Genomic DNA, 24,620 nt, shown 5'->3' with positions numbered 1-24,620 from the left:
AGGACTGAGTAGTCTATGTCTTATGAGGATGGGAATGGTGCGCAGTAATCTCATAATTTTGGCCAGAGTAGCACCCAAGAGGCTGTATTACAGGCCCATCCCAATCTCAGTTACTATGCTATTCCTTACAGCTCATCTCTCGTCTCCTTGAAGAGCTGCTGTATTTTCTCAACATCATTTTTCCAGATAAATATTTCCCTTTCGTCTTCATATTTATATGTCATAGGGAAAAAGGGGGACAGTGACAGAGAGCTATCGTTAAGTATATAAAATGATGTTACAAAAAGAACAGGAATCAATTATTCCCCTTAATTAATGAGAACAGAAGAGGAAGTAATGAACTTAAGTTGCAACAGGGGAAATTTAGGTCAAATACAGTTACTGTGTGGGATTTCACATAGTAAAAAGAGGAGTTAGGCAAATCAACCCACTGTCAAGGGAAGTTAAAAGTCCTCATCAGTGGGATATAGCCGAGGTTAGAAACCTCGCTGGAGGATGACTGAGGAATAACGAAGCCATTCCAATTCCCTCACTGGGCGAATGGACAAGAGGTTAAATTCAAACTGTCTTTGAACATTAACAATTCTCCTTTTCTCTTTTGTTGTTCTTTTCTCCTTATCACCATCTTCCTCTATCTTTTCATGTTGTGTGAACTGTTCTGCTTTCAGAAGCCAACATGCTTTCAAAACTCCTCATGTGAAGGGCAAAATATTATTATTTATTACAAAATGTCTTTTTATTTCAGGCCCCCATGGCTTTCTGTGATGTCAGGACTTTTGATGGCAAAGCCACCCAGGAATCTACAGCAGCTCCTCTTTACTAAGGCACAATTTCAAGAGACAAACACAGACAGACAATTAATTCTAGTATACCTCTTTGTAAAAATCATTTCATTCCCTTCCTCTTTTCTATTGATATAAATAAGAGGATTTGTTTTCTAGCTCCTTCAGACCAGGCAACAAAAATCTGAAAGATAAGCTGTTCTTCTCAACTAGAATTTTGTTTGGTTTTGTTTTACAAGGGAAAGTCCAGCCATTCTTTATGTTATTACTACTTTTCTTATTTATATTCATGAGAGGAATAGAGAAAAACAAAGTGAATCTGATGAAAAAAAATGTCAACACTTTTTATTTTAGTTTCTGTTAGGAATTCTAAGGTGTTATTATCTCTGTTGTTGTTTCACATTTAAAAGGGAACTGGGAAAAAAAATAAGATTAAAAACTTAAAGCACAAAGAGTAACTTCTGACAAGGAGTAAAACAAGAAGAAAGAATTCCTTTCAATTTTGCACGTATTCCACCTGACTTTCATTTGCAAGTTTTGATAACAAAAGAGATGGGCATTACTTTCATTTTAATTGTTTAAATACATGATAAATGAGAAAAGAAGCATTCCCACAAGTGACAATTAAAATAATTAAAAATTAGAGATTTTAGAGTATTCTCCCCAAACATTTTTCCCCCACTTACACACATACAGAGGCTTTTTATATATACACATATATGGAGCTGTAGAAATAGGTAGGAATAGCCTATTTTCTTGGAGACAAAGAGCTGTCAGGAAAAAAAAATGTGATCACCTCTAATGAAAATGCTCTACTGACATTTTTCAAGATGTCAAACACATTTCAGCATTTTGCAGAATGCAAGGTGCAGAACAAACAAGGTTTGTGCTTAAGCTTCTACATTTCCAGTTGAACTACTGTTCACACTAGGGTAAGGAGGGATTCACCTCACTATAATCTGCACACCCTCTACAGCCAAAGGGAGCCATAGCCATCTTGGTCACAATATGCCTCACATTAAGATAGATGTCTAAAATCTTTGGATGGGTTGTATAATGGAGGTCCCTCGCTTTTCCCTGCACCTACAGAAGCTGTTTAGGCAACATCTAGCATCTCTGAGATTGCTAAAGTGAAGTAAGATAAATTTCAATTTTATTCAAGTTCTAAATGAGTTTTGGACATCACAACTCTAAATCCTGCATGCATCTAGAGTGACAAAGTGATTTGTGCAAGAGAGCTTATTATCTAAACAGACAGGACAAACAGGTCAATAGCAACACAGAAGTACAGAGTGATGACACGACTTAACCAAATCAAAGCGGGACAATGACATAAGACAAGTTGTCCTCTCAATTCTATGTTTTCTGGCTTAGAACAAACCAACTGACTTAACAAAGATGCTTGTATGCTGCCTTCCGTTCTGATATCTGCAGGTCTAAACGTTAAGTATATACTAAACATATCCCTTTGGATTGATCTACAGAGCAATATACAGCTGTGACTGCAGCATAAACAGTTATTTCCCTTTTAGCTTTAATCTACCTACAGAAAAGAGCAGCAAAATGGCAGCAATCCACAAACCCTCAGACCTGTTTGTACTAATTCCCTCCACAGTGAAGCACTCACGGCCACATTTTTCACTGCTACTGTTACCAATGTCATGTCCGTTAGGCTATCCATCCCTCCATCCACGATGATATTAACCCTTCATTTGCAGAAAGATACACTCATGTAGATGTAACTGTGTCTTACCTTTATTGGCACAACATTACAAAGGCTGTCTAATGGCTGAAAGAGAATAGGATTCTGTCACAGTTGACAAACTCACTGCTGGAGGGGCAGGTTAAATACAAAACTGAATATAAGCGCAATAGTCATAAAAAAAAAAAAGACCAAGAGAGGGGAACAGGTGATCATCTGACTTTGAATATAAAATTCCATTCACTCCATTGCAATAGTTTACTTACAGAATATCTTGCATTCAGTCAGATCAGTACAGACATAAGACATCAAGTGCCAATGACAAAGTCAATATGAACAGATCATCAACGACTGGACAACATGCTGTCTAGTAAATGCCACAGGATCACATACGTGATTGGTACTCTGCCTGTAGAAAAGCTATGCTATTAAATCTAATTTTTCATTATGGACAGATATTGCATAAGGAGTGAGAAATTTTGTGATCTTGGGTGACAGTTCTTCTCTTGTTCTAGTACTGTAAAAATATTTGTCCAAATCTGTTATGGCAAGGGAGCCACAGTCACAAAGATTTCCTTTAAGTTTGAGAAATTAACAAGAAATGGACCCCCCTAGATCCCTGAAGAGCATTTGTAAACCTAAGTCCAAATTACTAAACATTTTTAGTACGCCATTGTGTTCAGACCAGCTACTTTATTGCACTAAGATTTGCCTTTCTTCTTACAGATGACCCTCAGATCAACTTATATGGTTGGAACAATGCACTGTGTGCAAAGTCTTAATGCAGCCCCATTTCCCTGAAGATTAATTCAAGTTTTCTTTCAGAAATTGTCTGTATTCATTACATCTTTCTAAAAACAAAATACCCTAGCTCATTTCAAATAATTCCTTTAAATATTCTCCCCGAAGTATATTCTTTTAGCTGCAGTTTTCATAGAAGCTGCCATATAAACATGAAGTTAATAATAAGCAATTCACAGGTTGCTAACTCTTTTTATTTACCTTGTTTTATAAAATATAAGCTCCAGCAAGGCTTAAGATAATAATCATTCACCAGAAACACAATTTAACACCATTTACACTGCTTTGGATTCAAAACACTTGATACTCCTTCTCCTCAACTTAATGTGAAGTTATTTTCCTTTCTGCTCACAGACCTTCTCTCTGGAACTCAGTCAAAAATAAGATTGAACAGAAATGCTTAAAAAGTCACAACTCAAACAAGACCGGAGAAAAATAATAAGGATCACTTGGGGGGTCTTTTTTATTTTCCTATTATTGGAATGGAAGCTTAAACTTTGGGGTTTTGAGATAAAACTTTGTTTCATGAAAGAAGGCTAAAGAACCTTATATATATGTTTCAGGAGTCCTGGAGCTGGACAATTTTAGAATTTCAATCTCACCTTTCTCAGAAAACTTGGGGAAAGACAGTGAGATTGATGATCTAATTGCATGTACTGACAATTCTAAATTCAATAAAAGGACACCTCCATCAGGCAAAGACTTCCCCTCTTCACCTCCCAGTTTGTGAGGTTAGAAACTGAGGATATGAGTCAAAGAGCCCTGATAAAAATTCCCAGTAATAGGATTTTTCCATTGTTCTCATTAACATTAGAAAAAAATTAGCTTGACAAAATACAGATTAGAAAGCCAATCAGAAGCCCTGCAGTGAAGTCTCTATGCAGTCTCTATGCAGAAAACAGATCAGAAAACATAAGTACCAAGTGACACCATGTAATCTCTCCAGGCTAATAAAGAGCAGGAGGGCTAAGAGTTTAGTAAAAGGAAGAAAGAATAGGAACTTTAAAGTAAATCTGGAAAGATGAGAAAGAGAGGCAAAACAGGGAAGATGGAGTGGAAAAGAGGGAAGACAGAAGTGGAAGAAGATTCTCTAGAGGGAAATAACACAGTAGAGAACTGAAAACTGTTGTAAGTCAAAGCACAGGGTAAAGAAATACCGACAGGAGGAACAGCTGGAGAAAATCCATGCTGACAGCAACAGATCTCCCTGTCAATCACAACGGAGAAGTGCTACCCTGTGAAAAGCCAATTTATGCATCAAGAAGTGTCAGAAGTGTCAGGTGGGATCAAATTACCCAAAAGAGGTTGAAAATAAAGGTAAAGGGATGAGAAGGCTTGACTCTCTGTCATCTTCTAGTATGCTCTGTACTGCCAAGGAAGAAATCTAAATCTATTTCTTCGCCAGTTTTCACTTTCCTAAAACAAAAGGGGAGATATGCAAACGAGGGAAGGGATCACTGAGGGTTTGAAAACACAAGAAGAAGAACTACATCTGGGCAATTATAAGTAGTAGTATAAAGCCATCAACACACTGGGAATTTTTATTTTTCCCAGAGTGCATCCATGTTGAAACACATTACAGAGAAGTAGATTCCAGGGCCTAACTCTGCCCTGGAAACATAAAATGTATGGAAAGTTTAACACATTCCCTGTGGAATTGTTAGGAACTGATGCACCTGTTACATTATAAACTAAATTATAAAGTTGTTTAATTACTATCACTTTAAATTGATTTACAATATTCTTGTATATGACATCTAAAAATTGGTGGTTATTGCAATGATTGTGACACAAAAAGATACTCAACTCCTGGTTTTGGACAGCAGGAGTTACTGACCTTTTCTGAAGGAAAAATTAAAAGCTTATTTCAATGTGACTATTTCAAGTCCTTCAAGGTATGATATGCTCCCCAGCTTTTATTTCAGGATTCTATGTGAAGCCATACAGCACCCTGCAGATGTGCCCAGCTTACTTTGAGATAACCAGACTGGGTACCGGGCGGGTACAGGAAGGGTTGGATGGTGCTAATTGGCCTCGCCAAGAGGCAGAGGACTTGTTCCAAGACAAGACATTGTGCTAACACAGCCACAACACTTCCACCACTCACCTCAACTCATTCAAAACTAGCTAAGCTTGTCTATCTCTTTATGACACTACACTTAAAGCAAGCAAAGAATTAGATCTTTTTTTCCCTTCAGGCAGATTATGAAGCTTTCCAAAAGAGGCAGCAAGAAATGTTTACATTCGAACTTGCTTTTTAATTCCTTCATATACAATTCAGGGAGATTTCCATTTGGAAATCCCAATTTGAAAGCTTATTTTTCAAGCAGTTATTGCAAGAGAATGATAACTTCCTCTTTTAAACCAATGGAGTTATATAGCTGAAGTACTTCTATAAATTAGATATAATAATATGCATTGTAGTTATACATGTTTTTCTAGCTTCACTTCAAATATATTGAATATAATTGGTTTAACCTACTCTGTTTTAGGGCCCTCACATCTACAAATTCCCATCTACATTCCATGCTGTTCTTGTTTTAACAGGCTTTATAATATATCCCATCATCTTACTTGCTTTTTGTCCTAAATTTATATAAACAGAAACAGACAAAAAAAGCTCCAAGCCGCTAAACAGTTAAAAATATTTTTGCTATTGGAATTAAAAACATTTGTTGTAAAACGTACAGTTTATCTGCCTCAGAAGCTAAAAAATCCAGACTTTTCACATCACAGTTTAACATTAGCATTGTTCCTCCTCTACTCAATACCATAATGAGCACAAGTTTTGTCACATGCAGTCCTGCCATTTAAAACAGTTTCTAGCTTACTAAAACTAGGAGTCAACATTTCTCAGAAGTTTCAAAAGCTGTGATACCAAATGTTCAAACTTCTCAAGTTTTCTGGATTGTATGTTTGTTTGGGTTTATTTTTTCCCTCTGCTTTAGTAAGCTTAGATCATAACTCTCTAACTTTGATTCTGAACCCCCTTTTTTTTTGCTAAGACAATTCCTGATTATTACAAATAAAATTCTTAGTAAAATGATATTCCTCCTTATCTACAGTAGAAAGAAAATATGTTGTCTATCTCACCTCCAGTGGGACTGTTACAAACTATAAATCTGTGCTGAAAAGCAAAAGCAGGCAAAAATACCAAAAGATATCTGGGATCTAAACACTGATCAAACTTACTTTCACACCAGGTGTAAAACTATAGCTTTAAAATTCACAACTTGTTCTAAGAATGATATAAAATATTTAAAGTGCACTTATACTACCATCAAATCAAAAAAGAGCACGAAGCACTTAATTGGGCAACATCACCCCACTAATATGTTTTCCTCTGATTTTATAGACATATTTTGAATCACTCAATGGATGGAGAAACAGTGACAGAAAACGTCATTCTGCCAAAAGCACGTACAGAACAAGACAAGTGAGAGCAATTAAATTTCTGATCAGGATAATAATTTAACTGCAGGTCTGGAGATTATAATCAGCTGGAACATTTGAGCATTATAGAATGGAACTATGTTCCATAAAGCATCATACACAGCTTGTCACCTGAAGGCACCTAATCTGAAGATGTGTAGTGGCTTCCTACTGCTCCACTGGAGATGGAATATCTTCTAATGACAGAGACTAGGAAAAATAGAAGGTTTAGAGACCACGTAAAGAACTACTTGCGTATTCATTCAGGACTGTATGGGGACAACTCCAGAATGCAGAACTCCTTCATTCTTACTAGCTTCCTTTGCCAGGGGAATGCTTTTAGAACCAAGGCGCTTGATTTAATGAAAGGAAAAAGTAATTTGATGCTCCAAGTAATTTCTTCTCCAGGGCACATAGAGAGTAGACTAGACCTTACCCTTGTCACAAGATACTGCATTTATATTTCAGTATGATGCACTCAGGGTAAGGTGTGTCTTATTCAGTCTCAATAACATATCATGCCCCTAACAACTTAAAGGTTCAGCACAATATTTTAAAACACCCACAAAAAGCCAGTCTTTGAGAATTACAAAACACCTGTTTGCTTCCATTCCAGTACGACACAGACTCTTCTGCTTAAGAAAAACAGCTAAGTGCTTATTTCTTCTGCTGAGAGAGGGAAAGCATGGCTACTGGCTAATGCATTAAGTTTAACTGTTTCAACACAGCCATTCTGAGGCAAAATAATTTGGGGTGACATTCATTTCGTTTCATTTTAGTAGTCCAAAAGCCAGCTGTGTGTAATCTAAGCTGGTCATTTAGTTCCCCCTAAAGTCAGGGAAGAAAAACAGGTCCCTCCGGCAAACTAGAGGAAAGATTCATCCTCCCCACATCCTAAAACAGTTGAACAGATTGTCCTCCACTGACAAGGAAAGAAATACATAACCAGTTTGAGCCTTGAAAATGCTAGAGGCAGGCAAGAGGAATCCAACTATCACAAGCAGATTTTTGAAGATACTTACACCTCACGTGCTCGTAGAAATCTTACTAAGCCTTTGATGCTTGATCTGAGAGGCACCAAAAAGGATTAAGTATCAAATTTATTTTCAGAGTTTACATGTGCTTGCTGTGTGCATTGACTGTCCACCTGCAAAATGAGGCCCATTGCATCACCACTTCTCAAAGGCAGGTTTGAGAAGATAACACCACTGGACACTGGCGGTATATTTAGAGTGAAGGCACGCAGGCTGTAAAAAATGGCAAGAGGGATGGTTAGAACAGCACTCACAGAGCACCAGGTATTTTAGGGTTTGGTCACACCACCACAGACAAACACCACACAGCTCAGCTATCAAGTGATACCTTGTAACTACCCTCATACTGGCCACAGCCCATTGCAGCAGCAAAATTAAATACACTAGGTGAAACCACCATTTTCTAAGCGGGGTGGACTTTGTGCTTACAAGTAGCCAGTTAATGCAGTTCAGCTGTGCTAGGTGGATCAGCTGCCTGCCCACCTGTCGAACTGCATAACCAAGCTGCTTGGGCTCATTGGCCTATGCAGCTCGTTTCACATCAACTTAAAGGACAGCCTGCTTGTGTACAACAATGCTGCTCCTGCACCATGGAGATAGCTTGTAGTTTGAACTAGAGAGCATGTGGGTTTCTGGCAGGAGATCTAACCAAGCATACCATTGAGAGAAAGTAGGCATCCCTTGTTTTGATCTAGTGTACTGTAGGGAGCAGCTTTTCCACTTAAACAGCGTACTTTTTGGAAGCTTGGATATTTCCACTTCATAAAAACAGCTCCGTCAAGCCTGTGTGGACAAGACTTCCACCAGATTTTGCTAGAAAGTGTGGTTTTTTTCTTCTACAACATCATACCCCATATGGACCCCAATCCAAATTGCAGTGGAAGGCAGCATCGCACTACATTTTTCATCTTAATAGTGTATGACAAATGCACTTATCTTGCCTTCTGAGTAACAAGGCTTATTCCAAATTTTAAAAAATTACTGTCACTACAATTTACATTTAACAGTGTCTTTCTTGGCTAGCACTGGGAAAATACTGCAAGGAAAATTCATGAACATTAATTTGACTAAAAGCATACATTCGCTTTGACAGCATTCACAAGGGTCATTGTTTGCTTTCCATGAATATTCATTCCATTTTTCTCTTTCTTTGCTAAGTTGCTTGTAGGAAAGCTACACCTGGACAAACAGATAGGAAGGTTGGTAAAAGAATACTTCACATGACCATGAAGGCTCTCATGTCCTCTTTGCTTTCAAAAGACTCAGTCGTCACATCAACAAACAATCCCACACAGCAAAAATAATGAATATCAAATAGTTACATAAGCTTGTAGGGGAAAACAGAATAATAACCCCTTCATACAGCACTTTTTAAGCCATCTGTCTGAAAGGCTTTAAAATAAAGTTCTACTCTGCTTCAGTTAAGCACAAATTATTGGACTTAATATCAGAGAAATTAGATGTATTCCTCCTATATCTGCACCATAAAAAAGATTAGAGTACCTAATAGTCCTTTCTGACCTGAAATTCTATGATTAAAAAGAAAAGCTTCTGCACTATTCACATTTCCAGCAAATATAGCAAATAACTCATAGTACACAGATTATTTTCCCCTCAGGAAAAAAAAAAAAAAAAAAAAAAAAAAAAAAAAAAAAAAAAAAACAGCATTCAGGCTTCTTGAGCCCCACTGTAAAAACTTTACTTTTATAAACATAATCTTCCAAAAAAAGAAGAAAGAAAAGAAAGAAAGAAAAAGACTCAAAAAGGCATTTACACAAAGCATTTGCTGAGTAATTTTGAATAATGAACAAATTAGTGGGGGAAAAACCTGTTTGTGGATAATTCATGAACAGAAAAGAGAAAAACATTGATCAAATAAATTATTCGCTGCAAATAGTTCATTCAGCTCTGGCTTCAACACACGTTACCAATTAAACTAAACAGAGCCCAATCCCACAGCAATTATTCAGGAAATACAATCTGGCTACTTGAAAGCAAGTCCAGATTGCTTAAACTCTTACTTTTTTTTTCATTTTGTCAAAATACTGTTTTTCCCTCTGAGTTATATGGCTCTTGCCTACCTACAATACCACTTAGCATTTTTCAGCTCTTTCCAAGTTAGTAAAAACTAGTGTTTTCCCAGCTACAATAGCCCTTTGTCAAAAATTTTTTCATTCTTCATTAGTATTTGTTATTGAAAAAAGTCTCAGGGGATAATAATCTTGACACTATAGGTAAATCTCTTTCCAATTTCTTGTTTAACCTTCTGGTTATTTTTTCCTAAAATAAATACTTGTACATTTAGATTCATGTATCCTGTAAATCAGGCCTGCCTTTTCTTTTCCACAGTTCAAGCACATACTTACATTAATATTGGTTTTCGTTTCGCAATTTTGAGTCCAGTAAATTCTAAATAATAGTTTCTGCTGGATTCATTTCAGGCTTAAAGTTAAAGACATTAATTCACAGCCTTGTGCACTTCGTCCTAAGTCCTTTTATGTATATTCTGTAGCTCAAGTGTCTTCTTCAGAAGCACAGAGTATATGTGATTTGTGCTATACTTGTGTCAAGAAACATGAGCCATTTCACTTGTTACTCTTCCACTGTTAAGTGAGATGGCAACAGAAGCAATCTAGACTTGTGGGTGTTCACCCCACAGAAGTGAGGCCAAAGTGTCACAGCATGGCTGCACAAATTCTTAGTCCTGCATTAGGCCCTCAAACAGGTTTTACCCTAATTCAAGCTTCAAAGATCTCTGCAAGGAAGGCCTTCTACACGTCTATGGATCCCAGTTGATCTTCATAGGGCTCCCTAGATATGTACAAGATTTCCTCAGGCAAAATGGCCGACTTCATTCTGTAATCTATTATTAGAATAAATGAATTAATCTACCAAAAAGTTTTCCAGATGCCTAAAGGATATCTGCTCAGTTATAGTCTGTCGCTTCAGTTCCTTAAGGAAGCATCTATACTATGCTGGTAGCTCATGGATCACACTCAGCTCCTTGACTGTTCATACAACCTCTGAATAAGTTCTCAACTGGCTAAGGTCTAGAACAAGCTCTTACTCTATAGCACAGGGCAAAAACTTTGTTTATACCATCACCCTGCCAGCATGAACAGAATTAATTCAAGATACTTCATTTTAAGACTTCACCAACAGCCACCAATGGCAAATCCAGTTGTTGTTTCTCTATAGCCTATGAGAGTAAATGAAACAGTAAGTTTCTGCTGTCTTCAGTAGAAGACCTACATCTCTTAGCCAAAACTACAAAGGCTGTCACAGCCTCAGCAGTACTAAAAAGTAAGATCTCGCCTTTCTTAATTTTTTGCTGCATCAAAAGTGTAACTTATATGGACACATATCATTGATTTCAGGATATGATTTTATGAGACATTTGGAAAGTTTGCAAATATATCTCCTTGCTCTGTCATTTTAGAAGGATTAATGGAAGGTTTTGTAGCTGAATAACATTTGTCATGCATTCTCATAAATGTTTTACATATGCTTTTACTTCTCATATTCTGCCAACTGGGCTTCACAATCATGCTATATACTTCCTAATTCACCTTCTTTCCCTTCATCTGTATTTTTAGTCTGTCTTTCCTTCTTTCCATTACATGTGAAAAGCCTTCTTTCTGAGGTAGCAATCATCTTGTGATATAATTACTTGTATCGTGGATGAAGACTTTCTAGGAGAGTTATGTTTGTGCATGGGATAGGTAGAAACATTTGTTTGGAACAGCAAAGAACACTAACTGAATACATACATTTTACAAGTACTTTCCAAGTTCCTTCCAGTGCAAACAATCGATGCTGTGCTTGGATAAATGCTAGCATTATAGGCACTCAGATTGAATTTTGGGTAACTGTTCTGCATAATTCTGTATTGTTTCCTAAACTTCAAGAGCATTTTATTCATTGTAGTTACATTTGAAAATAAACCCTTAAAAGATTTCTTCCTCTGACTACATTTTAGTAAAAGCTTACACATATACAAACATGTGAGAAATACTTAATAAAACTTGGAAAATAGTTTTCTTTTACTCTTCTCACTAACAGGAAAATCTATGTTCTGCACAGGGAATTGAAGATGATTACCTTAGTGCTGTGAGTATTTTTCCCTTATGTGACAAGTTGTTGCATTTGAAGGCATGTTTCAAAGTCACAGAAAGAGACTACATTCCCAATATGCTGGTGAATAAGCAGATGACTAGAACACAAGCTATCTGAGAAGACACACTTGCTCTGTCGACGCAGTGGCCACACCTAGCCAACAGTGGAATAGATCTCAGCTAGACAAATGCGAAAACCTAGCCAGAGTAAGTTTCCCAGTGAAGATTTAAGGGCTAAACCCTATAACATCTTAGTCACGGCCCATGAAATTTCTTTAACATACACATAACTTACAAGCTGATGTAATGACTCCCACACGTAAGCCTGTGGTAACAGCATTTCCTGAACTGAATCCCAAGAGAGGATAAAGAGGGAAGGAAGTAAGGGAGGAGCTGGGCAGCACACAGAGGAGCTATTCATACAAAACTCTTTCCAGAGTTTAAGGGGTAGTAAGACAGAAGTCATGAAGGAGGATGTAGGGAGAAAAATGCTCAAGGTCATACTTCCTCTGCACAGAAAGTTAGGGGTTGATCTTGCTATACAAAATTAAACCTGATAGGGTCAGTGACATTGAATAGCTAGTTATACAGGTGAAAATAAAGATGCTTGTGCTTAATGGAGTGGAGAGAGTAAAGGCAATAGAGGAATGAAGAAAGAAGAAATGGTCATGCAGATGAGTCAGGCAGAAGCACATCAGACAAACTTGAGAGGATAAGATGAAGAGACAGTAGGAAGAGATGACTGAAATCAATTTGCTCATGGATAAGGACATGGACAAGCACTTTGATAGTACAGGCAGAAAGGTCAGATCAGTGGATCTCAAAGCATGTTGCCAACTCATTAATTAAGCCTGCTCCATACCCCTGGGAGCTAGCTACTGTATAACTTGGTATTCATCACAGGAATCACTAAAGCGAGACACAGAGAGGTTCCATGACTTTGTTCAAGGTCACAAAGTTTGAAACAGAACCCAGGCAATCTACATCCTCTGATAGCTGCTCCCAGCAACAGCCTGTCCTGTACTTTTGGGACACAGAAATTCACTTTGGAAGTCAAAGTGCAATCATGATCATCCTAGCAATAATAAATAAATAAAGGTATTAAAAACATAATTTGAATGTTCAAATCCAACAAATGCAACACAAAATGTTATTTTTAAGCAGTTTTTCAGGAAAAAAAGACTTTCCACATTTCACCAAATTGGAAACAGAAATAGAAGATAAATGGCCACTGGCATCATTTACAAGTGAGATAAATGTTAACATAACTTAATTAAGAGTCAGATCCCGTAAGATGCTCAGCACACTAACAGCCATTGATCTCAGAGGATCAGGCTTTAACATTACAATAAAAGCCTATTATTCATCCTATGTGAACCCACAAAGGAATTAATAGAATCAATGTCCTTTTTGTAACAACAAGTTTTTATCATTTCCCAATATATGGTTTGAGACAAACCTTTGTATTACAAGGATAAGATATTAACTTATTACGTAGCAGCTTTACAACTTGGACTTCATAGATCAACAGACCCTTTCAAAGTCATAAGCAAAGTCATAATCAAATACTCATATCCAATTAGACTTCAGGAATGAAGCCTATTTCTTCGGATGCAATGTACTCCAAGGACTAACCTGGACTACAGGTTTGCATTTATTCCAGAAAGCAACCTAAAATGACAGATGCAACATAAAATAGGATTATATAAGATTTATAGGCATAAAAATGGTTCAACTGCAATCGTCTGTTTTCTTCAAGTCCAAGGCTAATTAATAGTTTCAGAGGTGAAGAAACATCAATCCTTATATGAAGCTTTTTCTTTACTGGAAACTAAGTTCTCTGTAATGGGCCTCTCTTCTCCTGTTAGTTACTTGTTAAAGAGTCCTGCAAGTAACACAGCATGGTGCAGGAGACCTCTGTTCTCTCTGCACCAGGGAACTGCTCATGCTACCAAGGAGGTTGAGTTGTTTATTGGTTTTTGTTCTTTTTTTTGGGGGGGGGGGGAGCAGTATTTTGGGGGTATTTTTTAAGCATCAGAATTTATGCTTCACCCAAATTCCTGTGATTTTTTTTCTAAACTCCCATCCCTAACATCACAGTAATGTGTATTCATAATGTTTTAGATAAATGATCCACACGATTTTTTTTTAATTCTGCCCTTCCCCCTCCCCAGCCATATAATATAGCAGTAAGTTCCAGACTAGCTGCATAAAATATTTCTTTTAACTGCTTTAAAATGTTTAGCCTCACAGTTTCATGGTATGTCTAATTGTAAGGCTTTGGGGGGAGGGATGGTTTTTAATTTATGTTTAAACAGAACACCCAGAAATAATTTGTCTTCTTTACCATACACGTTATCTGGAAGTGCTGCAGGCTCATTTTCTCTCCTCTTCAGAATAACTGTGTTGATCAAAAGTATTACGAGAAATCACAGCGTTGAATAAACTTTTGGGGAAATCTTCCAAAACCAATCTTCAGACTTAACTCCATTTCTAATCTTTCACAGGATTAAAAAGATAAATGCATTCTTAAGGTGTATGTGAAGCTGAAAGTCAACTTTGCCTTTCCATGTAGTATAAAAAAATGACCATTGGATTGGGTATATGCAGTTTCTGATGACTAGTTCAATACACTTCAGAAGTTCAGCTGAATCGGAAGACAACACTTGTATTCATGTATCTCCTATAAGAGTTCAGACTAGACAGACAAAACAGAATAGAACCTTAAACTTGGAAATGTGTAGATCTATGTGTTCTGGGCCCAACTAAACTGTCCACATCCAAGTAAACTTAACAGCATATATAATCAGGTAAGCAAGCAGTAACTTTTCAGGCACTATGTACCTGACAACATTCTGGCAATAAAATATGAAGGAATTTAGAAAAATTAGGCAAATACAGTAGTTTCCTAATAAAGACTAGTATTTCACTGGCTGGGGGTCCAGGAAGCCACAGGACTGTATCATAGCTAAACAATCTGCAAGAAAAACATGAAAATAGACAAAATATTTCCTGTTGTATTCAGGAAGTTATCACTGTTCTGTTGTCAATAAAGCAACAGACAAAATGATTTATCAAATATTGGCAGTGCTGACACCCTTTCCTTCCTCCATATAGCCAATACATTTTTGTCACATATCCTTATTAGGTAATCTTTAAAATATTGTTTCATAGTCCCCTTTCTCAAAAGCCAATTTTTAAAAGTGCCCCTGCCTTCTCCTCCTCCTCAAAGTAGTTAAATGTTTACTTTGATCTAGGCACATTATGATGCTTCATCAATCTCAAGAAGACTCAAGCATATGTCTGAAATTTAAGCACATGTTTAAAATCCTGTGCTGAATCAGAGTTTCTTTGCAAGGCTGTATCCAACATCAGTAGACAGAATGAAGTACTCTTCCAGTGACAAGTTTGTTTTCTGCACTGAATATACTTGCCTTTTTCCTATTCAAATATTTATTACATAATGTGTAGGAGGTTGTCCACCACACTCAATGCTGGAATACAGGCTACACCATGTACCCAACTTGCTTCTATTTTCTCAAAATCACTGTTCAAATATTCTGTTCTTCAAACAGCTCAAATAAATTAATCAACCTGTCAGATTCACTTTAACATTTCAGCCAGGACAATTTGAGCTTAATTCTTGCTGCAATGTTTTCAAGTTATCCAATACAATATGCAAAGTATTTTAAATCATTGCTAGTTTAGTTTTTGTGCCTTCCATTGTGTTACAAATAACGGCCCATTAATCACTTCAATTGAGTTTGTATGTATAATACTCAGATCTTTTTTTTCCAATTTACTTGCAAACTATTTCAGTATTCATTAGCATGAAGTACAAAGATAGGTGACTTAAAGTCTCTATGTCACAGGAGAAGCCAACATTTCAACTTCTGATTTTTGTCCTGAAATAGAAAGAAAAGGAAGAAGGAAGAAAATTTAACTTGTTTCCATGAACCCAAGAGTCTGAAAACCATGTCAAAATACACTGATTTTTCTGTGTGAGCATAGGAACCAGATTCCCCTCACATTCCTCCTGTTGACCATATTCTTTGGTTACTGAACATCTCCCAGAACATGCCAAGAAACACACAGGTAAGAAGCACTGCCTGGGGACAAAGAAGGAGGAAGGAGGCATGTTTCTGTTCCCTGCTTAAGAAAGAGAATAAGGACCAAAACCACTACTCCAGGTCATGGTATGTGCTAATTGTGGACTCAAAGAAAACTGATAGCCCAGGAACCAAGCCACAAAAATATCTGCGGTGCACAACTTCTCATTGTGAATTTGGCCCACCTTTATTTTTTATTTACCAGTTTACGGTATGCTTGCTGTTGTATCTGGATGCACTACATTTATATTCAGTCTAACCTTGCTCTTACTCTCTCACCTTTCATTTCTAATTACATGCCAAATAAAGCCTGCATTGCATGAGAACACTGAAAGTGGCAGCTGAAAGGCTGCTTTTTTTTTCCTAAGGGGCATAAGGGTGAAGAAACAAACCTTGCTGGATGTTTCCAAGAGAAGAAATTGATCTTCACTAATGCAGTAGTTATAGCCAGGTCAGATAAGGCTACCAAGTCTCCAAAGGGGCAGGTGCTGGATTGCAGGGATTCCACACTGAGACAGTGCAACATGAGTGTTGCATTCACGCTTCAGTAATTCCCAGTTTGATGCATATGCTGCTCAAGGCTGCCTGAGTGCTTTGTAGGGATAATGATATACTTGCCTTTATCCCCTTCCAGAAGCATACTGCAAACACCCCATTCCAGCAGCTTTGCAGTGTCCAATTTGGCTATGTTGCTCAAAACGAGTAATCCACAGGACAACTTCCAAGAGCTGTTTCAGAGATGTTGGCATGAGCCTGCAGCCAGCGGTCAGCACGGAAACATGGCAGTCTTGGTATAGACTAGCTGGGCTGCAGCCAGTGCACATGAAAGTGCCAGTGTGGGTGTCTGACACAGAGCTGGGCAGTGTCACTACCATTTACAGCCTCAGTTTGGCTGCTGCTTATAGGTCGCTAGGACCTGTGAATACAAGAGGAGACACCAGTGAAATTAACTCCAACAACCACATTGGCACTGCATCTAAGGGGAATCTATTTAGCCAAGTTTTATTAAGCAGGCTGGGGTGTTAAATGCAGTGTAGCTGGCCTCAGTGAGGCCTACTCAACTATCTAGTGGTCAAAACCCTCACCACTGCATCTCCTATCCTATTCCGACCCAGTTTAAAAACAGCTCAGTTATATTTGCATGAGGTTTAACCAAACCTGTGCACTGCAGTGTGGACATATCCTTCAGCATCTGCTCACCACTCTACAAATGGTGCTCCACCTGGGGCCTACTCAGCCATTTAAGTTTACACTGTCTATCTCAGTTCCTGTTGCTCTGTTCTGAAGGTTGGTCTCCACTTGGCCTTCACCACAAGACAGACTAGTGCCCAGACGCCTGAGCAGAATGACAGTTTCTCATTATAGACTAGAAATGTTGATCTTAATGGGGGCAAAAGCAAATTTTATGACATAATATTTTGCTTGTAGTTTGCTTAGCACACACAGAGCATTATCTGTTTATACAGTATATTTCATTACATTCACACATACTCTACTCTGGAATTATTCATACTTTGTAATGCAGATCAAACACTCCAAGAAGTTCTCTCTATCCAATTTTCCTTGCAGGAAGATAAAAGGAACTTATTATACTATGGGTGGAGTGCATTTGCTTTTGGCAAGAATATTCAGGCAGCTCAGCAGGACACACAGGTTAAAGCACAGATTCCATAGGATTTCTGTGCTCTTTTTAATTGCTTATCAAAGCTACAGCAACTGGCAACAGCTTGCCTGGTCTAAACTATACAAAACCTAGAAATCAGAGTGTGAGGATAATCCCACAGTCAATTAGTTGATTCATATCCTGGATGCTTTCTTCATCTACACTATTATGTAGACATTAATAGGCTACCAGTGTGACAAATCACTGACAACGCCATTGTGTCTACTCATGGAAAGTTACACTTTCTCATGACAGAGCAGTGAAGTAAATGAGGTCAAACGAATAACATCAGTCATTTCATTCTGTCATATTAGTTAACAGCAAAGTATGGGATAAATTTTGTGGAATAGATTAATTTTCTAATAACATATTGCATATAGAGTACTTATATACTTCAGGTTCTGGAAGGTTTGAGTTTTCGGAGTATTTGTTAAAAAAAAAATAGTCTTTAATAATTTATGCAGTTAGTGGTGCTTTCTTTTTAATCCAAACAGAACTGCAAATGTTTCATGAGCAAATGCTAGTATTGTTAAACCAAACATAATTTTATTCATTATATGAATTATGATAGCACTCTAAAACCCTAGTGAAGTATCATATCACACTTTTTGTTAGGAACTATACAAATAAAACAAAAAAGACATTCCCTTGACACAATTATACGCATATGAGAGACAACAATTTCTGTGGATGAGAGGGGAGTCAGTTTTCACAGAATATCTACATTTAAATATTTAAACTAGCTCTTATATGCTCAGATTAGTTCAGTGAAATCTTGGCATGAAGCCAACAACAAAACTAGCAACTTCAACAGAATCATAGAATCAGTAAGGTTGGAAGGGACCTCTGGAGATCATCCAGTGCAACCTCCCTGCTCAGCAGAGTCACCTAGAGCACATTAGACGGGGTTGCATCCAGGCAGGCCTTGAAGATCTCCAGAGAAGGACACTCCACAAGCTCTCTGGGCAACCTCTGCCAGTGCTCTGTCACTCTCACAGGGAAGAAATCCCCCCTGACGGTCAGGCGGAACTTCCTGTGCTTCAATTTCTGCCCATTGCCTCTTGTCCTGTCACATGGGACAACTGAGAAGAGTTTGTCCCCATCCCCTTGACACCCTCCTTTCAGGTACTTATACACATTGATAAGATCCCCCTCAGTCTTCTCTTCCCCAGGCTGAAGAGGCCCAGCTCTTGCAGCCGTTCCTCATAGGGCAGGTGCTCCAGCCCTCGGATCATCCTTGTAGCCCTACGCTGGACTCTCTCCAGTAAGCAGAGTATTACTGTTCTGTAACAGAAGCAGAATCTCATCCTTTTCTGGTCCTAATGCTAATTTTCTCTTCAAAACACAGTTCTAGAATGTCTTATGGAGACATTTGGCTTAGAAGATTTATGCTGCAGAGTTTTCTAAATCACAGAATAACCCAGAGTTAAGTCATGGGAAAGCATTAAAATGACATCTGCAGACAGTCTAAAAAAAGACTTCTTGGAACAACAACAACTGCAACAATCTCCTCTTCAACAGCCTTCTGACCACATTAGTAAACAAGGGCAAGCTCTTAATCCCTCCAGCACGTAAAGGAACCTGAACAAAGCTTGGATGATGGGAAAACAAGACATCACAGATAGGTCAGATGTATGCTGTCTTACACACCTCAACATACCCTGGTTTAATGCACTTGGGTAAACACAGCCGGCAAATCTGATGACAACACTCCAGAAGAGAGAGACTGCAAAGTAATACTAAGGAAGTTTATCACATGTCCACTGTTAACAAGAGTAACTAGTACTCTTGTACTAGTTACAAGAGTTGTTTTGTTTGTCTACATTCAATTATTGTTTGTTTACATTCTGTCCTGTCAGTTCACTTCTGTGTACTGCCAGTGCTGAAAAGAATTTGCCATTTTAGCTTCCCACCTTTTATAAGAAAGGCCACCTTTTAATCCCTTAGCAGTTTAATCCATAATAGCACATGGTGACCACATCAAATTCCAACCCAGGAAAAGATTTTCAAAGATAACTAAAAATGAAAATGTCATAAAGGAGGTTTTCAACCACATTTAAGGCAGATAAATTACCCAGTCTGACTGGGTTTAGGACATGTCTACACAATCTGCTGGGGTGCACTATTAACACAAACAAGCTTACAGTAGTCCAGGCCTCCTCTGGACATAAAAATGGACTAGCCGCTTCAGCAGCATAAGATGCCAACGTTAATTACCTCTGATTAGCCTCGATTTGCTACCTCTTTCATAGTTCCTGCTAACTCATAATTCAAAAAGTTTTAGAAATCCTAACAAGTATTTATGCAGATCTTCAAGCAACTCCATGTTTTCAAAATTCTCCCCCTTACACCTTTAAAAATGGAAGTTTAGGCATAGGCATTTTAGTTTAGGCATTTTAAAAAATGTGTATACTGTGCTTACATCACCAAGCAATAAACATTGCATCAAATCTCTATGTATAACTCCCCTAGTTTGAGATTTTGCAAAGAAAGAGATCTGTAAAAAAAAATACAGCACAATGAATTGAGATGCTATATGAATACAATTTAGAGTATTTTTTCATATGCCATTTTAGGTGTTTAGCATCACATTTTCACTTGCTAATCAAAAGAACATTAGCCTCTGTCAATACAGATGATTTTAACTGTAAATTTTGAAACGACAAAATAAAGTCAATACAGAATTCTCTCTCTAAATAGACAACTTTACTAATATTTACTGAAATTTTGGCCAAGCTCCCTAAAACAAGCTTCATTATTTAGACTTTATTTTAGTAATCACTAAAACAGTTATCACTGTTCTGTAACAGCATTCCCTTGTACCACCAACCTAATGGATGGATGGACACTCAAGAATATCCTTGCAAGTCAAAGCTGTGCCAGTAGATTTATAAATTACTTGTTCCACTGTCATCAGTCCACAAATTCCCTGTGGAACTGGGCAGTGTTTGCAAGCCTTGTATCTTTGAAAGGCAAGCGCCTCATAAAATCAAGCCCAGAGGGAGAGCTCCTCAGCTAGGGGAAAACACAACCCAGTTCTTCCTACAGACAGTACTTAAAGTATGACTGAAATCAGCTGAGGATGTTCACTCATCTCTTGATAAACTATCCTGCAACTTTTGGGCTGCACCCAAGTACACTTGATCAGTCAGTGTTGCTTGGCATTGCTGCTGTCATTTACCTTCAGTTCCCTTCAACTCTCCACATCATAAGAACAGCCAGCTTGGTAATTTATGAATATAACTTGGTATTACTGACAGTAGCCAATAACACTACTCAATGGCAGTATGTTGCCATGGTAAAGCAAGAGTACCCAACTATCTTGTACACAATAAAGGCATTAATACACAGCTATTGCTGCTTGTACCTCTTACTCTCAACAGAGAAAAGCAAGATTGCTGAAAGAAATTATGCCATATTCCAAAAGAGTGACAGATATTTTAAAGGGACAGGACCTTTAAAAGAGTACCTGGAACTCCACTAGCAGATGCCATATATAATGTACTTTTTAACTAAGACTGCAATATCCTAAAGGTAAAGTTTATATACACATATACATATATATTTATGTGCATGTGTGTGTGTATAAAAAGACAATGTACCCTACTTCAGTCCCCTGTAAATAAAAAATAAATTTAATAGCAAATACACTGAAATGCAATACACTAGGGTTTTTTTTTTTGCTTTATTATTATTCATTTTATCATGCCATTCTTACAATGATCACATTTCAGTGGTGGTGTGTGGTTAGCCTTCACAGGAGTGTAACACTCCAAAAATGAAAATAAATAAATTAAATAAAATACTCAGCTTAGAAATTCTCTATTCCAGTCCTAATACCAATCAGGGAGAGATTTCACCACACCCATCCCTATGGCATTTTCTTGCTGTACTCAGAAAGGATGCATTTCGGGGGGGGGGAATATTATGTTTCACTAAATACTTTATTTCCCTGATTATAAAGAAAGAATACATAGAGAACTAGTAAAGGCATTAGCAGAAAAGAATAGAGAATAGTAAACTCAGCCATTAATAACAGCTGCCTGTGTTTCAAGTCACACCAATTCTTCTTATACTGACATCCAAGGCCTATAGTTTGCCCTCTTGCACTGCCTCAGCAAAAAGAGTCTTGCAAAGATGATTAAATACTGCTAATGTTTCCTTTATTTACCTCCCAGGATTTGATTTTATCAGACCTTTGTTTTTCCATTACTTTTACTGCAACATTCCCTAGCACCGTCAAACCTCTCCCTGAAGATCTCCCAGTTTAACAGCTGTGCACAAACTGAGTTATTCAGGGATAACTGTGATTCAAGACTGAGTATTGACTGAGTCTTATTCTTACAAATCACAGTAAGACAGTCCATCCAAAGAGGTATTCAAAAATTAATACTTTTTTTGTATTTATACCACTAACACTTATACATTCTTTTTCTATAACTTTTTTTAACAAAAAGAAAATGAAACGGCAGATGTGAGATGGTACAACAGATAAAAATTAAACATGACATAGAACATAGTAAAACTTCCAAATTTAGCAGCGGTGGGAAATGGTAAGTTATTAATTATCTTTTACATAAAATGTGACATATGGTCTTTTATAACACAGTACAAAATCAGAAAAAATACAAATAAAAAACAGGTAGCTGAAAATAAGTTTTAACAAAGTAATCTGATGCTCCCAAATCATCTCAAAGTTTTTCATTTTATCTAGAATTTTACTGTTTCAAACTTTTACCCCTCAAACTAGAAGAAAGATATTTTAAAAGGTCCTATTTGGTGATTCGAGGTAAAAATGCTATCCCAACATTTAAAATCACACACAGATCAGACCTAGGAAACTTCAAATACTATTAATATCAATAATGCCTAGCATTTTGTAAACTTTAAAAAAAAAGCCATACACCCTTCATTTTGCTTATGGCTATATATCTGACGGACGTTTTAAACCCATATTAAAATATTCTATTTACAGGATAACTTTTATCATATTTTACCTAAAAGAACAATCTGATAAGCTGTGTTTTATTGGTGACAGTAGTGTCTAAATAACCCTTCTGTCTCAAGTTTTTCTAGAAGTGAAAGTGACTAAAACTTTCAAATTTGTATTTTTCTTTCCATCATTCAGATGAATAAACAATTTTTCTAAATGCATTTTTGCCAAAAGTCAAGATATTCTGAGCAGTACTCAGCAACAGCTATTGCCATTGATAGTGCAATAGAAAATACCTTAGATTGTTTTAAGACTGATTTTCAATTATTCCAGCTACAAGCCCTGCTTTTATTCAAAAACAACATTAAGCGGGGAAAGGCACAGCTATTATTATTATACACTAACAATATAAATTTGGTTTGACTGACAACTCTGAAAACTAAATCTTTATATGTTAATCTCTTAGAGGTTTGCTTTTAATTTTTCTACCCATGTACACCAAAATCCTTAAATGACATGTAAAAAGTATGTTCAAGCAGGAGGCTTTTCAGAGTTGTGTGGTGCTGTTAATGTGAGTCAAAGCAGCTTTTTGTCATGAAAATTTGTGTTATATCTGGTATTTGGAACACTAAATGCATACTTTGCATTTTAAACCTTGCCCCAAGCAAGAGCAGCAATTAAGTAAAATACTTACACAACTGACCTGAAAGATTTCTGGTTTTCATGTTTTGTGGAAATCGATAGAAATTACTCAAGTTAAAGATGGTGATAAAGTCCCTGCATCATGGTGTTCAAGAACATGCATGCACATATTATACATATATATTGTGTTATACATATTATTTTTGCAAGCTCTGCGTTCATCCTTTTTCTTTGCCCAGAACAACACAGGCCACCAGTATTGCTGCTTTAATTTTAATCAAAATCTGTGAATCCAGTGGCTTCCATTTCAAGAATAAGGTGGGATTAAAAATCATCCTGTTCCCTTTTTAGCTGGCCTGTGTTGTCCGGAGGCTCCTGGCACTGGCTGAGCTGTGAGCCAAGGGAAGCCTGGGGCCGGTGTCGGGGTTGATGGTGCCTCGGGCGCTGGGCACCGGCCTGGGCCAAAATGGCACCTGCGGCCATTTTGTGGAAGCAGGATCCAGTCGCGGCCACAGCACCCAGGGAGCTGTAAATCCGCTAAGAGGCATGTCTGTGTGAGGAACAGCGTGGATAAGCAGTAAGTTTCAGCAGCGCAAGGCAGCTTTCCTAGGAAGAAGCAGCCTGTCGCAGTCCTGCAGCTGCAGAGACCACCTTGGGCAGTGAGGCGCTGCTGGGCCACCCGGCCCTGGCTACACACACTCCAGATTATGCAGAAACCCTTCTCTCCCTCAGTATTTCTTTGGTAAAGAAATCTCCTCGCTGTTGAGAAGTCATTTTTTAAAACTTGATGCTCAGTGAGTCTTGCTGCCAAGGTCCCCCAGCTGGGCCTTTTCCTTCAGCGGCAGCCTCCTTCAGCTCCATGCGGGCCCAAGGGTGCAAGAGGAGAATGGCCTGATGCCTCCTCTGCTGGGTGAAGGCAGGGTCTTAGCCAGGTCTTTCCCCTTGTCAGCAGACACATGCAGCAACTCTGGCACACCCCTCTATGGGTTAAAAAAGATATTGTCACCCCCTTCACACCTGGTCCTTCGTGAAGGAAACAGTCCATCTATTGAGTAGTGCTGCTTGAAACCCCTAACACGTTCTGATGGGAAACGTAGTCTTCAGCAATTTTTGAGCAAATTTTCAAAACAGCTTTATCAAAACATTTTTTTTTAATTTGTTCTTTGAGAACTGTCCTCGTTGCCTGATTTTTCATCAAAATGCCAATCAGTGCACTGGAAGCAGTAATATTTACGCTCACAAACAGCACCCAGATTTTTCTCAGGAAGGACTGTTGAATACCTTGTGCTACTGTTCACACTTATGATGGACTTAATTTTCTATCATTAACTATGGATCACCGCTTTTACTAGAAGAAAGGTGAGCTGCCACTCCTGGGCAGGACATCCCATTTAAACACCCAATATA

General features: G+C 37.8%; 1 long non-coding RNA gene across 1 annotated transcript in view; it reads right to left on the bottom strand.

Annotated features, from left to right (window-relative positions):
• The window catches only part of LOC134138577 (uncharacterized), a 250,683-nt gene extending 234,227 nt beyond the window's left edge, over positions 1 to 16,456 (bottom strand). Inside the window, exon 1 of the long non-coding RNA XR_009957932.1 lies at positions 16,368 to 16,456. This is a non-coding gene — a long non-coding RNA (uncharacterized LOC134138577). The remainder of the gene's footprint in view (positions 1 to 16,367) is intronic.
• Positions 16,457 to 24,620: the final 8,164 nt, after the last annotated feature.

The sequence above is a fragment of the Rhea pennata genome, chromosome 1, assembly GCF_028389875.1.
Source record: "Rhea pennata isolate bPtePen1 chromosome 1, bPtePen1.pri, whole genome shotgun sequence".
Classification (NCBI taxonomy): domain Eukaryota; kingdom Metazoa; phylum Chordata; class Aves; order Rheiformes; family Rheidae; genus Rhea; species Rhea pennata.
The sequence above is the reverse complement of the archived record's forward strand: the minus strand, read 5'-3'. Positions and strand labels throughout refer to the sequence as shown.